General features: G+C 44.8%; 1 protein-coding gene across 1 annotated transcript in view; it reads left to right on the forward strand.

Moving 5' to 3' along the window:
* Positions 1–384: 384 nt before the first annotated feature.
* The window catches only part of LOC119660802, a 126275-nt gene continuing 112002 nt past the window's right edge, over positions 385–14657 (forward strand). Inside the window, exon 1 of the mRNA XM_038069634.1 lies at positions 385–1304. The gene's annotated coding sequence lies outside the window, so the exon portion shown is untranslated. The remainder of the gene's footprint in view (positions 1305–14657) is intronic.

The following is a 14657-nucleotide window of genomic DNA, read 5'->3' on the forward strand; positions in this document are numbered from 1 at the left end:
CACACGCAGTCACACCTGATGGCGGTAATATTTATGTCTTCAACTGCTACGGAAATGCAATGGTAAAACTGCAAGTCGATGGTATCGCTTTGCATCCGATAAACATTTCATTAGAGCCCATAAACTTATTTACGTTCATTTTAATATTTTTGCCGTATCTGATTTCAATAAAGATACATAACTCAATCCGGAATGAGTTGCATAGGCTCATCAGGGCTAAGATGCATCCACTATAGAGCCGGCGACCCATAAGTTTCAAGCTCTAGAAATCATAGTACTTTTGGTTGGATGTCTACATTACAACTCTGGATATCGCGCTAGTATCTGAGATCGCCAAAAAGCTCGCCCAGTCCAATTCAATGCCAGTCAAGTTAAGACAGTGAAATCAAAGTAAGCGCGCAACTAGCCGCTGCAGACTGTGCATACCTGAAGAAGCTAAGGTTTGATTCAGTCTTCAGTCTAAGTCCAAGTCGTGCTCACTAATGCCATTGTGCAGACTTAAAGCGGCTACTTCTGCAACCAGTTCGATACTTGTATCTTGACTACGTCTCGAAGGATTCGTTTCGCTTGTGTTTCCCGTGTGTAATTTTTCGCTTTGAATCTCACGACTGTACATACGGTTTGCTGTAGTGTTGTCCCTTTATCAGTCATACCGGCGTGCGCTTGGGTCTCATTTATAGACACTTAATCCTTCGATTGTATTCGGTGTACGTGCAAATAATCTCTAGACAATCTTAAGATTTTTTTTAAACCCTGAAAAGCTTGTCTTAAACTTAAAGGTCCCCAATATTCACGGTCAAGTATAAGGCTGGTTTCTCTGAGCTTGGTGGTTTTTTTAATAGAATACTTGTTTGATTGGTATCTTGTGTTTACATACAAAACATTTACTCAGGTGAAAATAAATCAGAAAGGTCATATCGTGCATACTTTGCGATTACGTACCCGGACGGGCTGAGTCTGGTTTGTCTAGTGTTTTCTTCGTTACTTCCGGGTTTTTGGATGCAGCTTTGTTGTTGGTTGAATAAGTCAGTCAGTCATTTTCGGGTATGGTTTTGTTTTGTGATTTAAGAATCGAAATTTCAGTTGATATCGTGTGCAATGTGCGGGTCCTGTTGAGTATTTAATATGTTCTGAAGAATCTAAAGTAGTTTCCGCTGGTGATACCGTCCCCCTAAAATAAGTGAGTGATCAAATTTTTGTGGTTATTGCTGAGTTGGTTTCTGAAGGAATGAGCAAAGGAATGACCCTTTTCTGATTGTTGGATAACGATATCACTACAGATTGGTTGGATTGCAGTCCAGAAGGTAAGTTTCAACTTTGTTCACCCATTGAACTTCTCTAGACTAAAGACTACCAAATGGCTGTTGAGACCCTTGGCATAATCGATATAGCAACTAAAGAGGTTTCTTTGGCTTTTAGTTGCTTGTCCTACAACTCCCGAGTCGATAGTGTGTTGCTCTTTGCAACCCCTTGACCCAACTCGGCAGCCCTTCTGCTCCTTGGACAAAAAGCTGTTGGTCTCGAGGTACGCGTTGACCCTTCCAGTAATAATGGACGTTATGAATTTGTAGAGGGTTGGTAAGCAAGTAATCGGTCTTGTATATTCGAAGTCCTGCACCGTGTCCTTTTTTGGGACAAGGTAGGTAATTGCCGCAGTGAGGAAGGGTGGAAATTCCTTCGGCCGACTAATGACCTGATTTATGCTATCTATCAACCGACTGTGTACACTGGTAAATTTCTTATACCAGAAATTCTGCACCCGATCCAGACCAGGGCCCAGTTCTTCGAGCTGTTTATGGCCCGTCGAACTTCCTCTTCGGTAACATCCGCAAAATTCATACCAGGTGTATTGGCATGGCGGGTACCTTCGGCGGTGATCCACTCAGCATGTTCACCATGTTGGGCGGATAATCCCGAAAGCCCACCCCAATATTCTTTCGTTCCCGTCACCGAAAACTGTACTGTCTGGACGCTTTGTTGGGATTCGTTGATGTGATCTGAAAAAACTCCACGGGTTCCTCGCGTAAGTTGCATTTTGGACACGTCTGGAGTGACCTTCGTCATACCGTCGTGGCCGACTGCATATGACAGAAAGTTTCCCCTTAAGTGTGTCCAGAATTTCAACTCACTGGGGATAGCATAGTTTCTGTAAATCCTTTGCACTTTATTTCTCACCCGTCTGCTGGCATTGCCAGTGCTGATCTGAATCAGTCTACCAATGTCCTGCTTTAGTGAGTCCCGCCGACGTTCCAGACGAGTTTTCCTTGTTGGGTCTCTTCGCTCACTCAAACCAATAAGGCAAAAGCGAATCTTCTGACCGTGCAATCTGACAGCCGTAACTGCACCACAATACACTAGTGATTGTAGTTGCAGAAGTGACATCCCAGCAAACAGCCGAGATGGAATCTCATCATCGATTTGAGATAGAACTCTCGGAGTCATTGGAGATGCATAGAGCCTGTACAAAGGATACATTTCCGAGAATTCTATACACACTCTTTGGAATTCGTCCCGAACCTCAGCGGAAACTTCAGCTGGACGGTGGAGAAGGGTGTTTTGGTGAGTACTGAAACTTTTGCCTGCAAGCGGCGTAGTGTTTTTAGTGCCGCCGCCTCTGCTCCCATCGACTTTCGCACTTCCGGGATTGTGTCGCTGCGAGTAGTATACCGATACTGGTCTGCAAACACTCGACGAATCCCTGGTTCAACAAGAGGCGGTAACATGTTGTACCCGTCCCGCCGTTATTTCGTAGTAGGAGCCGATGATGAAGGGGTTCATTTCCTAAGCCCAGTTCATCCGCTTCCTACGTGAATCTGCTGAAGTGGTCGCCACAGGTTGTGGCGAAATAGCTGCAAAAGGTAGAGCGATGCTCCTGGTCATCGTGGCGCCTAGACTTCAAACCGCCCGCCGTGCTGTCTATTACGGGAGCCCGACCCAGTCACCAAGTCAGACGACTCCCGCCGGTTATCCGTATTGAATCTTCAATTTCTTCTTCTTCTCGTAGATGGATTTACATTTTATACCTAACTGCCAGGTGTGATGATAGCTTCCTCAGTGAGTAATCTGCAGGACTGCAAAGTTCCTGCACTTTCCTCACCTACTCCCAGAGACGCTGCGATGGCCATGCAGACTGAAGCTATTCATCCTTCCTCCTTTCACAGCCGAGCTTGGGACCGGCTACGGTGGAGTTATAATTATTGATATTTCTTGCGATTTGGTTATACTGTTTACTGTGTCCATTAGCTTTTTGCTAATTTTAAACTACCTTTTTTTCCATATTGGAACTTTCTTGCCAGTCAGATGGTGTTCTACCTTCCTGAATAATTCGACGAAAGAATTCACTGAGCCACAGTTTTGCCTAGCTCTTCGCTTTCCAGAGCTCAGATGCGACGTCTTCAGGTTCTGTCGCTTTCCCCGGTTCTATTCGTTTTATTGCTTCCTCGACTTCAGTTGAGCTGACAGTTACGTCTCTATGGTTTTACGTGGATACCTGTCTCGGGGACTTAATCCCACGGTCTTCTTAAGACACGAATTAACTTTGTGACCACAATCAGAGCCCCGCTGTGACAAGTTACAAGTTAGATGGTAGCGAGGCTTCCGCTGATCAGCAAAGGGAAAGGCGACTCTGAGTTGGTGTCTTCATATCGCCCACTTTGTATGCTGCTGCCGGAAAAGTGCTTGAAAAGCTCATCAGAAGTAGACTGAAGTGATACGCGCTGCTGGAGATTTACCCCATGGCAGTTCGGCTTTAGAGGCGGGACATCCACAGTTGATGCTGTCACACAACTAGTGGATGCCGTTCGTGGAGCGAAGGCACATAGCCGCCCATCTCGACGAGTAGTGCTCCTCGTAACGATTGACGTCGGAAATGCCTTTAATTCCGTAAGATGGAAAGACATTCTAGGTACACTAGACAATACTTTCCACATGCCGAACTATCTCTTACGGATATTGGTTGATTATCTGAGCAACCGCTTCCTGTTCTATGAGATACTAGAGGGTCAGAGGAGGACACACATCGGGGGTAGCGCAGGGATCCATTCTTGGGCCGGAATTCTGGACCACTTCCTATGATCTCTACTCTACTTAAACTCGACATGCCAGAAGAGTTGCGCCTGGTAGGTTATGCAGGTGGCATCTGCCTACCGCACTATCTCTAAACGGGACGCGGTGGTGATAGCAGGAGTGATCCCCGCCGCCCTTTCGCTAAGGAGCGTAAAGCCATATAAAAGCGCAAGGGAGGTGGTTGATCGTGAAGAACAGCAACGCACCCTAGATGAGTGGCAACTCTTATCCAGTTCCTAAGTGGGCTTGGAGACTGAAAGATTGTCTTAGAAGATATTTTTCCTTTTTATTGGCTAAAAGTATCTAATCTATACGAATACGTATTTAGGGGACCAACTGCCTCCTTCTTGAGTGATTCACAGGATGGTCACAACACTGCTCAATGAGGAGAGAAGAAATAAAGAAATGCAGCAACTTCCAAAACGCTTCTAGGAGAACCTAGGCAATGGATAAGATTAACCTTCTTGGGTCGGACGCAGAACATCAAAAGGCGGCTACATAAACGTTGTTCTGGGCCACCTCGATCAGCAGACGATATCTACTTAGGACCCGGTTACAATCAGTCAAGGACACAAAAAGAGTGCGAGAAGATTTGGACAACGCCAATATTTTGAAGAAAGTGAACGACGTTAGGAGACAAGATTTCTACGAGAGTCTCCACATCTCGAAAATTCCAATATATATAGGAGGCATGCCGGCCTGTAGGACGAAGCTTCTTCCATTGTGTAGGAAATACTCCTTCTTTAAGGCATGTGGTGAACGCCTCGGCAAACATATTTGGAGCTATTTTGACTGCTGCCTTGAGAGCTTTATTGGGGATGCTATCCAAGTCAGGTCCTTTATTTCCAACAATATTATCCGCAGCTTCGTGGACCTCCTTTTCGCTTACCATAGGTACTTCGGCGGTGTCTATCTCGACAGTGAGAAGGTTAGCGGTATTCACATTCTGTGGGAAAAGATCGGTTACTATTTCATCAAGCAGAGTAGGGCAAGAAATCGGTGGGGAGCGTTTGCCTTTATTTATTTTCTGCGCTTCCTTCAAGCTGCAGAACTTCTTCGAAAATCTCCTCGTCAAACTTATTAGTTGCCCACTTTTCAGCTCTCGTCCGAGACCATTTCATTCGTTTACCATGTCTGATTTAAAAAATTATGGCTTGGTGGTCGCTATGTGTATATTCGTCACTGATATACCAAGGCAGATACTTAGCTAAAACATCGCTAACAAAAATAACATCTATCACGGACCCCATTTCTCTCTTACGGAAGGTGTTCACGCATCCAAAGAACGGAACTCCTCCGTCGTAAGGCTTGGAGCCGCATAACAGCTGTGAATAGATATTCCGCCTATTTTTGTTCTAGTGAAGCCATTCTCGATGATCTTCGTGGTTCCTTCTATGGCCCGATTTCCGCATGACCGCGACCCAAACTCCCAAATTCCAAACACCTGAAGCATATTTTCAGAGTTATCTGCTCTCGTAGTTGTCAGACGACCCAGCTAATCTGAACTTTACTGGCAGTGATAGCCCTTTGGGCTGCTTCAAGTGTAATCCTTATGGACGTAGTTTATGTGCCACCATATGTCTTCCTTAGCCGTAGAATATCTCGCTACTGGACCAACTGTATTCCCAGCTGGGATCGTAGGGCTTGACAAATTTCTACCTTCTTTATAATCTCGTCCAAGTCTTTGCACTCAATAACCACACGATTTTGAGTGAGCTTCACTCCTGCTGCCTCACCCAGTGACGACTCGATTTTTTTCTGCAAGTCTTCTGACTTGCTTTCGTCTGGTTTGAATTCCAGCAATAGGTCGCCCTTCTGTGTTCGCCTTATGCGGTTCACACTTTCTTTGTCTCTCTGTCTCTCCGTCGCACGCATTTTTCTCGGAGACGGTTTCAGCGATTGACACCAAATTTGGTAGAAAACTGGGAACTGTGAACGCTCACGCATGCAGTGAGTTACAACCTTTGACGTCGAATTTAGAGGGGGGGGGGGGGGGGGGGGGGGACCGACGTCCGCATAGATGCCAAAGGGGTGTGTAAATTTTTTTTTCATCAAATATAGTCATGTGGGGTATCAAATTAAAGGTCTCGGTTAGATCTTAGTTTTGACATTTATTGGAAAGGTGGAGAGTGCGGGGAGTTGAAAGTGATCATTCCTTTAAGGGGGCCATTCTCAGAAACTATTTTTGTCTTAAACCTGAAAAGGCTGTGCATGAAATGCAGGGTCACTTCCTCATCCTGATTTTGTAAAAATGCTTCACATTTTGGCCGAAGGGTTGCCTTCGAAGACGGGACTTAGATTATCTTTTTCTTCTTCAGTCAACACAGGCAAGACCCGAAAATCATTCTTTTATTCATTCTTTATTCACAAACAATCAAAACAACTCAATTTTACTTGAAACTCTATTTTATTCCGAACATTACAAGATTTGCTCATGTATCTGCATCTGTATCTTCCAAGATCAAGTTCAAATCATCCATAATCCTTGAACTTGGTCATCACAATATTATTACATAGTTTTGTATAATTATGGAAATTTCCTTGTGTTTCTAATTAAATTCAATTGAATTTTCACTCACAAGTTTAAAATATAAAAAAAAAATTATGTAATCGACGTTAATTATAACAATAGATTGTGGATATGAAATGCACGTGAAATTTTCAGATTTCTACACCTGGAATAATTGAATAATTGGGGCTTGCGTGTCTAAATAAAATGCTCTTTATTAGTCTATTGTCTTTTAAGCCGCCATCAGATAATCTCAAGAAATTCCCACAACCTTGGTTATAAATTCATTTTTTCTTTTCCTAAAATGTATGTATCTTTTTTATATAATATATCTCCTTTGTTTGTTTCAAATGCACCTTGCGGTTTGTCGTTTTATTGTCAATCTTTAATGATCATATGTAGATTAGTGCTCAGATGGCTTGGTAGTTAGAGCGTTAGGCTCTCGCCGTGGAAGGTTGCAGTTCAAATCATGGCAGAGGTATTTGTGTTGTGACTGGATGTCGGATATCAGTCACGAACGAGCACCTGAGTCAAATCAATAGTGTCATCAGTCCGTTTAGATCGAATTCCCCACTTTTCTCGGTCATAGGTTTGGTCCCACGCACCATCTTCGCCTCCTTTCCCGCGAGGCGGGATTCATTGTCTTTAGTAGTCGGTCAGCACTCAGAACTATAGACCGCGACGCAATGAGAGCCCGAAAATAGCGGAGCAGAAGTATCTTATATTCGAAAAACGAAAGGTGGTGGAGTCCTAGTCGAATTATCCCCCAGGATAACAAATAAAGTTGCGCTCTGTAAAGCAGTCAAGGGGATTCTGGGCAGAAAAGCTTTGGTTTCTAGCCTGGAACCCCGGTATTCTCCGGAAATCCGGGACCTTCACTGTCTCACAGAAAAGAACGAGGTAAAAGAGGCCATCAAACGCGAATGTTCGGAGGTAACCAATATTCGGATTGGTATTACTTCTGCAAACTCACGAGGCCAAAAACTCGCTGTGGTGGAAGTTGCCGAGCAATATGCGGTAGTTTCCTAACAACGGGAAAATTGGTTGGGTAGTGTGTAGAATACGAATCCGCGCCGCACCAACTAAATGTTACAAATGTTTGGATTTTTGGCATACGTCTGCCGCAAATGCGGTCAGGCAGGTCATAAGGTGAACACCTACAACGAAAAGGAGAGCTGTGCCCGCGGGTACTTCTGGGGGTGATAGCCTGCAGCTGACACTGTCGTAAATTCAGTTGTGAACCTAATAATGAAGGCTTGCGCAACTTCCATGCTTAGTAGAGCATCGAGATGTGGCAAACCTTCTATGTATTGGTGGACGGTGCAAATTGCAGAGCTCCGGAAGGAGTGTCACAGACTCTGCCGCCTAACACAACGTGTAAACGTCCGGGAGGAGGCATGCGCCATAATCACAGAGTACAGATCAGCCAAAAGAGGACTCTGCAGCGTAATAAACAGGAGTAAAGCTCGCTGTTGGCAGGATCTGGTCGAGGAAGGGAACTCGGTTACAAGCTGGTAACCTGAAAAATCAGAGAGGAAAACCTATTCACTAAAGGCCGAGCAGATGGACGGAATGATGACGTCGGGGCGGAGAGCGTCGAGGACTATCTGCTTTTCTCCATAAAAGATATGGAACAGGCAGTCCTATATGAAAAGGAAGAAGGTATTCCAACATCGGCCGAACCTCGTCCTTCGTGCATTCAATGCTTGCCTAAAAGGGGACATTTTTCCTTCTTGTTGGAAGGTGGGGTTACCTTGAGTTACCGTTTTCATACCGCCCACTTTGTATGTTTGACGCTGCTAGAAAAGTGGTCGAGAGGTTCATCAGAAGTAGACTCGCTGAAGCAATACGCACTGCCGGAGAGTTATTTTCACGGCAGTTCGGTTTTAGAGCAAGGAAATCCACAGTTGATCCTGTAGCAAGGCTTGCGCTGATCGGCAAAGGGAAAGGCCACCGTGAGTTGCCGTCTTCATACCGCCCACTTTGTATGCTTGATACTGTTGGGAAATGCTCGAAAAGCTCATCAGAAGTAGACTCGCTGAAGCAATAAGCGCTTCCGGAGACTTATCCGCACGGCAGATCGCTTCCAGAGCAGAGAAATCCAGAGTTGATGCTGTCATGCAAATCGTGGATGCCGTTCGTCGAGCACTGAACTCTTCGGGTTGTGCTCCTCGTAACGCTTGACGTCAGAAACACCTTTAATTTCGTAGGAGAGAAAGTCATTCTAGGCACACTAGACAATACTTTCCACGTACTGAATTATCTCTTCCGGATATTGAGGGGTTGTGTGAGGAACCGTTCCCTGCTCCATGAGAGGAGGAAGAATAGACGGCCCTGTACTTCGTATGCAGCTGCCCGGCCTCCTCAGACGAAGATACCTTGATAAGGTTTTTTTCAACGAAGAATCTGTGCATTCTGTCTCTGGAGAATGTTCTCAGATTCGCGAAAGCCATCGGCGAGATGTCATTAAATTAGGTGACTTACGAGGATAGTGCAATGGGCCCAGCAAAGGTCTGAGTGCTTGGAGGCGGCGCCCTCCACTAAACTAACTCCGCATCTCAGATAGAGCCGAACAAAATATGGAAAGGTGGTGCGGTCATGCGCCCATCTGAAAAATTCCTGACGTGGGTGAAAGCGCACTCAAACCTCGCTGGTAATGAGGAAGCTGACAGACTGGCTCGCTAAGGTTCTGAATCCACAATGTTGGGACCAGAACCACCTTTTGGCATCCGGCCATCTACTGTCAAGTCTGAAAGGGGAATAACATGGCAGGTGAAGAACTTAGGCCGCTAGAAAGGCATTTTTGTTGCCTCTTAAGTGGGAGATCAAAACGTTAGCAGGGCTTTTAACGGGACACTGTCCTTGAAACACCACAAAATCGGAGTGGTGGTCTCGGCCATATGCGGCCAATTAGAGGGGGAAGAAGAGACATATGCAGCTGCCCGGCCTCCTCAGACACCTTGATAAGGTTTCCTTCAATGAAGAGAGTCTGCGCATCCTGTCTCTGGAGAACGTTCTTAGATCCGCAAAAGCCATCGTCGAGAGGCCAATGAATTACAAAAGTCTGAGTGCTTGGAGGCGGTGTCCCCCCACTAAACTAGCTCCGCATTCCCAGATAGAGCCGACGAAATTCCGTTTTCCTTCAAAGGGAGAATACACGAAACCCTTTTTTTAAGTAGGAGAACGTACCAAATTATATTCTAAGGGGAGGACAGGCGCAACCTCCATTCTAAGAAGGATAGACAAAGTGTTCCGGGAATGGGAAAGAATCCCCACAGACACCTAATCCTGAGGGAAGATCCCACTAATTTCCGGGGACGAGGACGGTACCTGTAAATCAACGAAACAGCACGAAACCCAGACAAGTGTTTTTTTCACCTCATTGCGAGCCTAGATCAAAGAATTTGTTAGTTTTTTACACAATTGGAACTCGGACAAGTTGTTCTAATCTCAAAGGATTAAATCAGAGTTTCCAGGCGGGGTTGACGGGCCAAACTATCTGGCAAACGTTTTGCATGGGGAAGGGTAATGTACACGCTCATGAAAGAACGACCAGAACCCTAAACCCAGTGGCGAAACTTCCTCTACCTCGCTGAGACTGCTATGATCGACCCTTTCAATCGCGGTCGACTTAACAGGGTCAATCCTACCGACCGCTCTCCCTCGATGCCCCGGGATCCACTGCTGCCTTCCCATCATGCAATCAGCATGTGGAAATGTGTGGAAATCGTGAGAATCTCTACGATGGAAACAAAATGGCGGCCCACCAGGTACTACTTGCCCATGGCGATGTTCCGTATTTCGGAGCCTATCTACAGCTACCATTTTTGACGAGAAGATAAAGATGTGATACTTACAAAGCACTGCAAGCAAGTGTGAGGATACATATCCGCTTGCACTGTTCTGAATCACACGCGTTTTAAAACGACTCCCAAGCGCGACCGCACAATAATCTGCGACAAGGGAGGATGAAGGTTACGTTGGGGGTAGCGCAAGGATCCATCCTAGGGCCAGATCTCTGGAATGCTACCTATGATAGTCTACTTAAACTCGATCTGCCAGAACCAGAGTCGCGCATGTTGCTGGACGCACTGTCGAACAGGCGCAAAAGAGACTTGGCATATTGATATGACGGGCAATCGGGTGGATCAATGTCTCCTGATGAGTTCATCGCAGTCTGTCTTGCTTTACGGCGCAGAGGTTTGGTCCGACCCTCTTGGCAAGGAGGTATATCATTAGGGTCTTGCGGAAGTGCAGAGACGGGAAGTTTTGCGGGTGGCGTCTGCGTACCGCAATGTCTTTGAACCGGCCGTGATGGTGATCGCGGGAGTGGTACAAGTGCAAGGAGGCAAAGAGAAAAAGGAGGTGGCTGCTGGTGAAGAACGCACCCTAGGTGAATGGCAATGAAATTAGAGGCTGATGTACTGCGCAGCTGATTGGCAGCTTAGTTCCGTGACTGAGTCAGAAGCATTGTGAGATTGACTATTTCCGTACCCAGGTCTTAAGTGGGCATGGAGGTTTTCAGTCTTACCTGCACAAGGAGAGGCACGATCTCCGGATTGTGTGTTTTGCAATGGAGTTGTGGACGGCGCCCAGCACAACTTCTTTTCTTGTGGGAGGCGGGATGGGATTCGTGAGCAGCTCTATTTAAATACAGGGGATCTCTCTCTCCGGACAACATTGTCGAGGAGATGCTGAGGAGTGCTGACAGGTGGAGCCGTGTTGCTCAATACGTTCGGGTCCTTCTCGTTGCAAAGAAGATAGAGCTCGACCGGTAGAGGAGCTGGATGGTAGGGGGTTCCTTGAACGGACAGTTCCTTTCCTACTCTCCCCTCTCCTTGGTGAAAGGAATTCTCTGATTTGAAGGCTCTCCAAGGTGGGAGAGTTCGGGGACTAGCCCGCAGTAATGTGACAAACGGTTCCAGGCTATCTCTCTGACGACGGGGAGATGTTTAATGTAAATGCTTTCATCTAGCCTAGCCCCACACTGTCAGGTCTGGTTACACGCTTATATCTCCATTAATATTGAGAATTTCGCAAAAAGGAGCTCAATTTGTGATCACCACATCTGGTAGAGGGTCTGAGCTTCAAAATGGTATATAGTTTGGGGGGTCTGGGTGCCGGAAAAATTTCCGAAATTTCGACGAATCTTGGGAAAAACTCGCTAATCGCTTATATCTCCGTTAATATTGAGAATTTCACAAAAAGGAGCTTAATTCGTGCTCACTTCTATTGGGGAAGGGTCTGAGGTTCAAAATGCTATACAGGTTGGGGGGTCTAGTGATTTTTGAGGTTGCTGATTTTTGGAGGAGTCTTTAAACGCTTATATCTCCGTTAATATTGAGAATTTCGCAAAAAGGAGTAATCTGCAACACTGCAAAGTTCCTGAGCTTTCCTCATCTGTCCCCCTGTGACGCTGCGGTGGTGTTTAGCCATTTAGACTGCATCTATCCATCCCTGCCCCTATCACAACCGGGCTTGGGTCCGGCTACCTTAATTTTTAGTATAAACTTGAATAGAGCAAAATAATCGCGTTAGAGTTGTTGAACTGAGTGATGTGACAGATAATTTGAGTGACTGACATGTATGTCATGGCGGCGAAAGGTGACCTTTAACCCTTTGGCACTACTTTGGTGACATTGCCTAGTTCGATTTACTGTTGAGCAATTTTTTGATGGTGAATAAAGAGCGCTTCACGCGTCAAGGGCAAATTTCTTCCTAGGCTCGACTGTACGCGAACTATCTACATCTTTTCCATATGTAATAAGAGGAGCATCAGACCTGAACCCTTACAAAGATTTCAGATTATTACCTTGGTCTTATTTTCCATTTATATATACAATAGTCGTTGATTTGTTTCATTCTTCTTAGTAAACTGCGAATGCAAAAGCGTTGCAGCGGTGCAACAATCGGAAATGGTTGAACATTAAGTTTGTAGACCTGAAAGGCATAAAAGATGCAGATTAAAACCATGAGCATGAAAGATGATGGATTATATGAGATATGTATGTGTATACGTAGGATAACGATCTTTTAAGAACTAGAGTGCTATGGGACGAAATGTGTTATGTCGGATTGTGCTTTAATTCCAGCTTTAGTCGTTATATCTAGTGTTCCACCTTTCTGATTTCTTCTTTGGACTCTTCAATTGTATATTGTTGTTGGTGCTACCTTAGCCGCTGGATCTTTTGTTGGCTACCGTAACCATGTAAAAGAGTCAGTGGTCCGTTCAAAGACCGAAAAAGATCTTGGCATGACGTTGAGTGTGTCGATCGACCGACCATTCCCTTGGCTTTTAGCAATGTGCAATGCTTTTTATGTGCATAGCGAAAACCCTCTGTTTGCTGCGGAAAAGGAAGATAAAAGTTAGTGGAGTAGTTAAAATCGAGTATTCAAGCCATAGGCACGATCGAGTGACCAATCTCAAAATAAAAAAAATTTGTATCTTTTTTTTTGGAGTCTTATTTTTGCGTTCCGGTTGGTAGGTCTAATAGTGTTGAGGCTTGGGAAGGATTGTCCAAAGACCTTTCAGCTTGACTGCATAGGAATTGAAATGAAACGGCACTTTTTATAAGGTTCAATATATGATTTTTTTTCTACCTCTGCAACTCATTAAGAACAAACTCAGCTCAACTCATCGTTATTGCGATCATGACCATAGTCATTCTAGATACTAAGATATTCTGGTATCTATTGTTGTTGCTATAATCGCAGCTACTTAGATAGTCTTATGTATTGTTGTGTATAGGTCGTCTTGGAAGTACGATCACTTTTGAAGATCGCCGGGGCCAAGTCACTTACACAGAATTTGCTCTAAAACACATGTAAAAAAAGAAGAAAGATAATTTGAGGTCAATAAATTTTGTACCTTAATATACCGTTATATCTTGTGCTTTTTACTATCCAATTCAGCATTTTTATCTTGGGCCATCTATCCATGGATTAGAATTAGACATAGAATTCCTCACTGCGGGGAAACATTAGGCATCGTATCGTATCTAAAGTAGTTTAAGAGATTTTTTCTTAAAGAGGTAGCCTTTGTGCTGACGATCGAAAGCTATTTACAAATGTATCTTGTACTTTTCTAGGGGGACTTTGAATGACTTGAAAGGTAGAAATACGATCGTTACGATCCGTCTAACCATTTAGATAAAATTTTGATCCGTTCAATCTGATTTGTTGGTTCGACTCTGAATGGTTCGATTTTAGATACATTGGTCAAAATTTCTCGTAATCGGATCGATTACAGATTTTTTTTTTTGGCCTATTGTAGGCAAGTTCGAATGGCACATCTTGGAATTTGGCTTACTTTTTGCTTATACGTTATTTAATTAAATAAAGTGGAAAATGGTTTTGTTGGAACATACCCAGAATTTCAAAGAGAAAGTTCTTATCTATGGGAGAATAATTAGGTTTACAAAGGAGGCGAATGCGTCGATCGATTTAGGCCGGAAAATGACTAGAAATGATCCGTTATTAGATGTGGTCGACCTTTGAGCTTCATGAGTAGAAAGAGACTGAAACTAATTGGAATGATTATTTTTTGAGTACTGGCCTGGGAGACACCCTTTTCAAATGCCCTACTGGGCCAATGTCAAGCTTTTCAACCGCTGGCGATGACCCCTACCAAAAGGAGGCTAACGATCCCATTTCTACAACACGATTTGTCTTTAGCCTCAAGTAGACCTCAGTTTCGGCGATTACCTCTTCATCGGCGCAAAATTTGTTTCCAGCGAGCATTCTCTTGAGGTCTGAGAGCAGGAAAAAGTTGCTAAGGCCAGATCTGGAGAATTTTGTTTTCACACGGAGGGCTGGACTCCCGTAGTACAGTACGCTGTCGGACTACCAACTAAACACCTCCCAGAATCATCAGAAAACTAGCCTGGAACCGTTTGACACATTATTTCGGGCTCCTCCCTCCCTCCCTTCCGCTCCCATGGCTTTGGAAGTCAGGGAATGCCTTTCACCAACAGGAGGAGAGAAGGATGGTTGTTAGTTCAAGGAACCCCTTACCATCCGGTCCCTCCCCCGGTCGGGTTCAATCTTCTTCGCACTAAAAAGAGCGTGAACATAATGCGCAATA

The sequence above is a fragment of the Hermetia illucens genome, chromosome 7 (assembly GCF_905115235.1).
Source record: "Hermetia illucens chromosome 7, iHerIll2.2.curated.20191125, whole genome shotgun sequence".
NCBI classification, from domain to species: domain Eukaryota; kingdom Metazoa; phylum Arthropoda; class Insecta; order Diptera; family Stratiomyidae; genus Hermetia; species Hermetia illucens.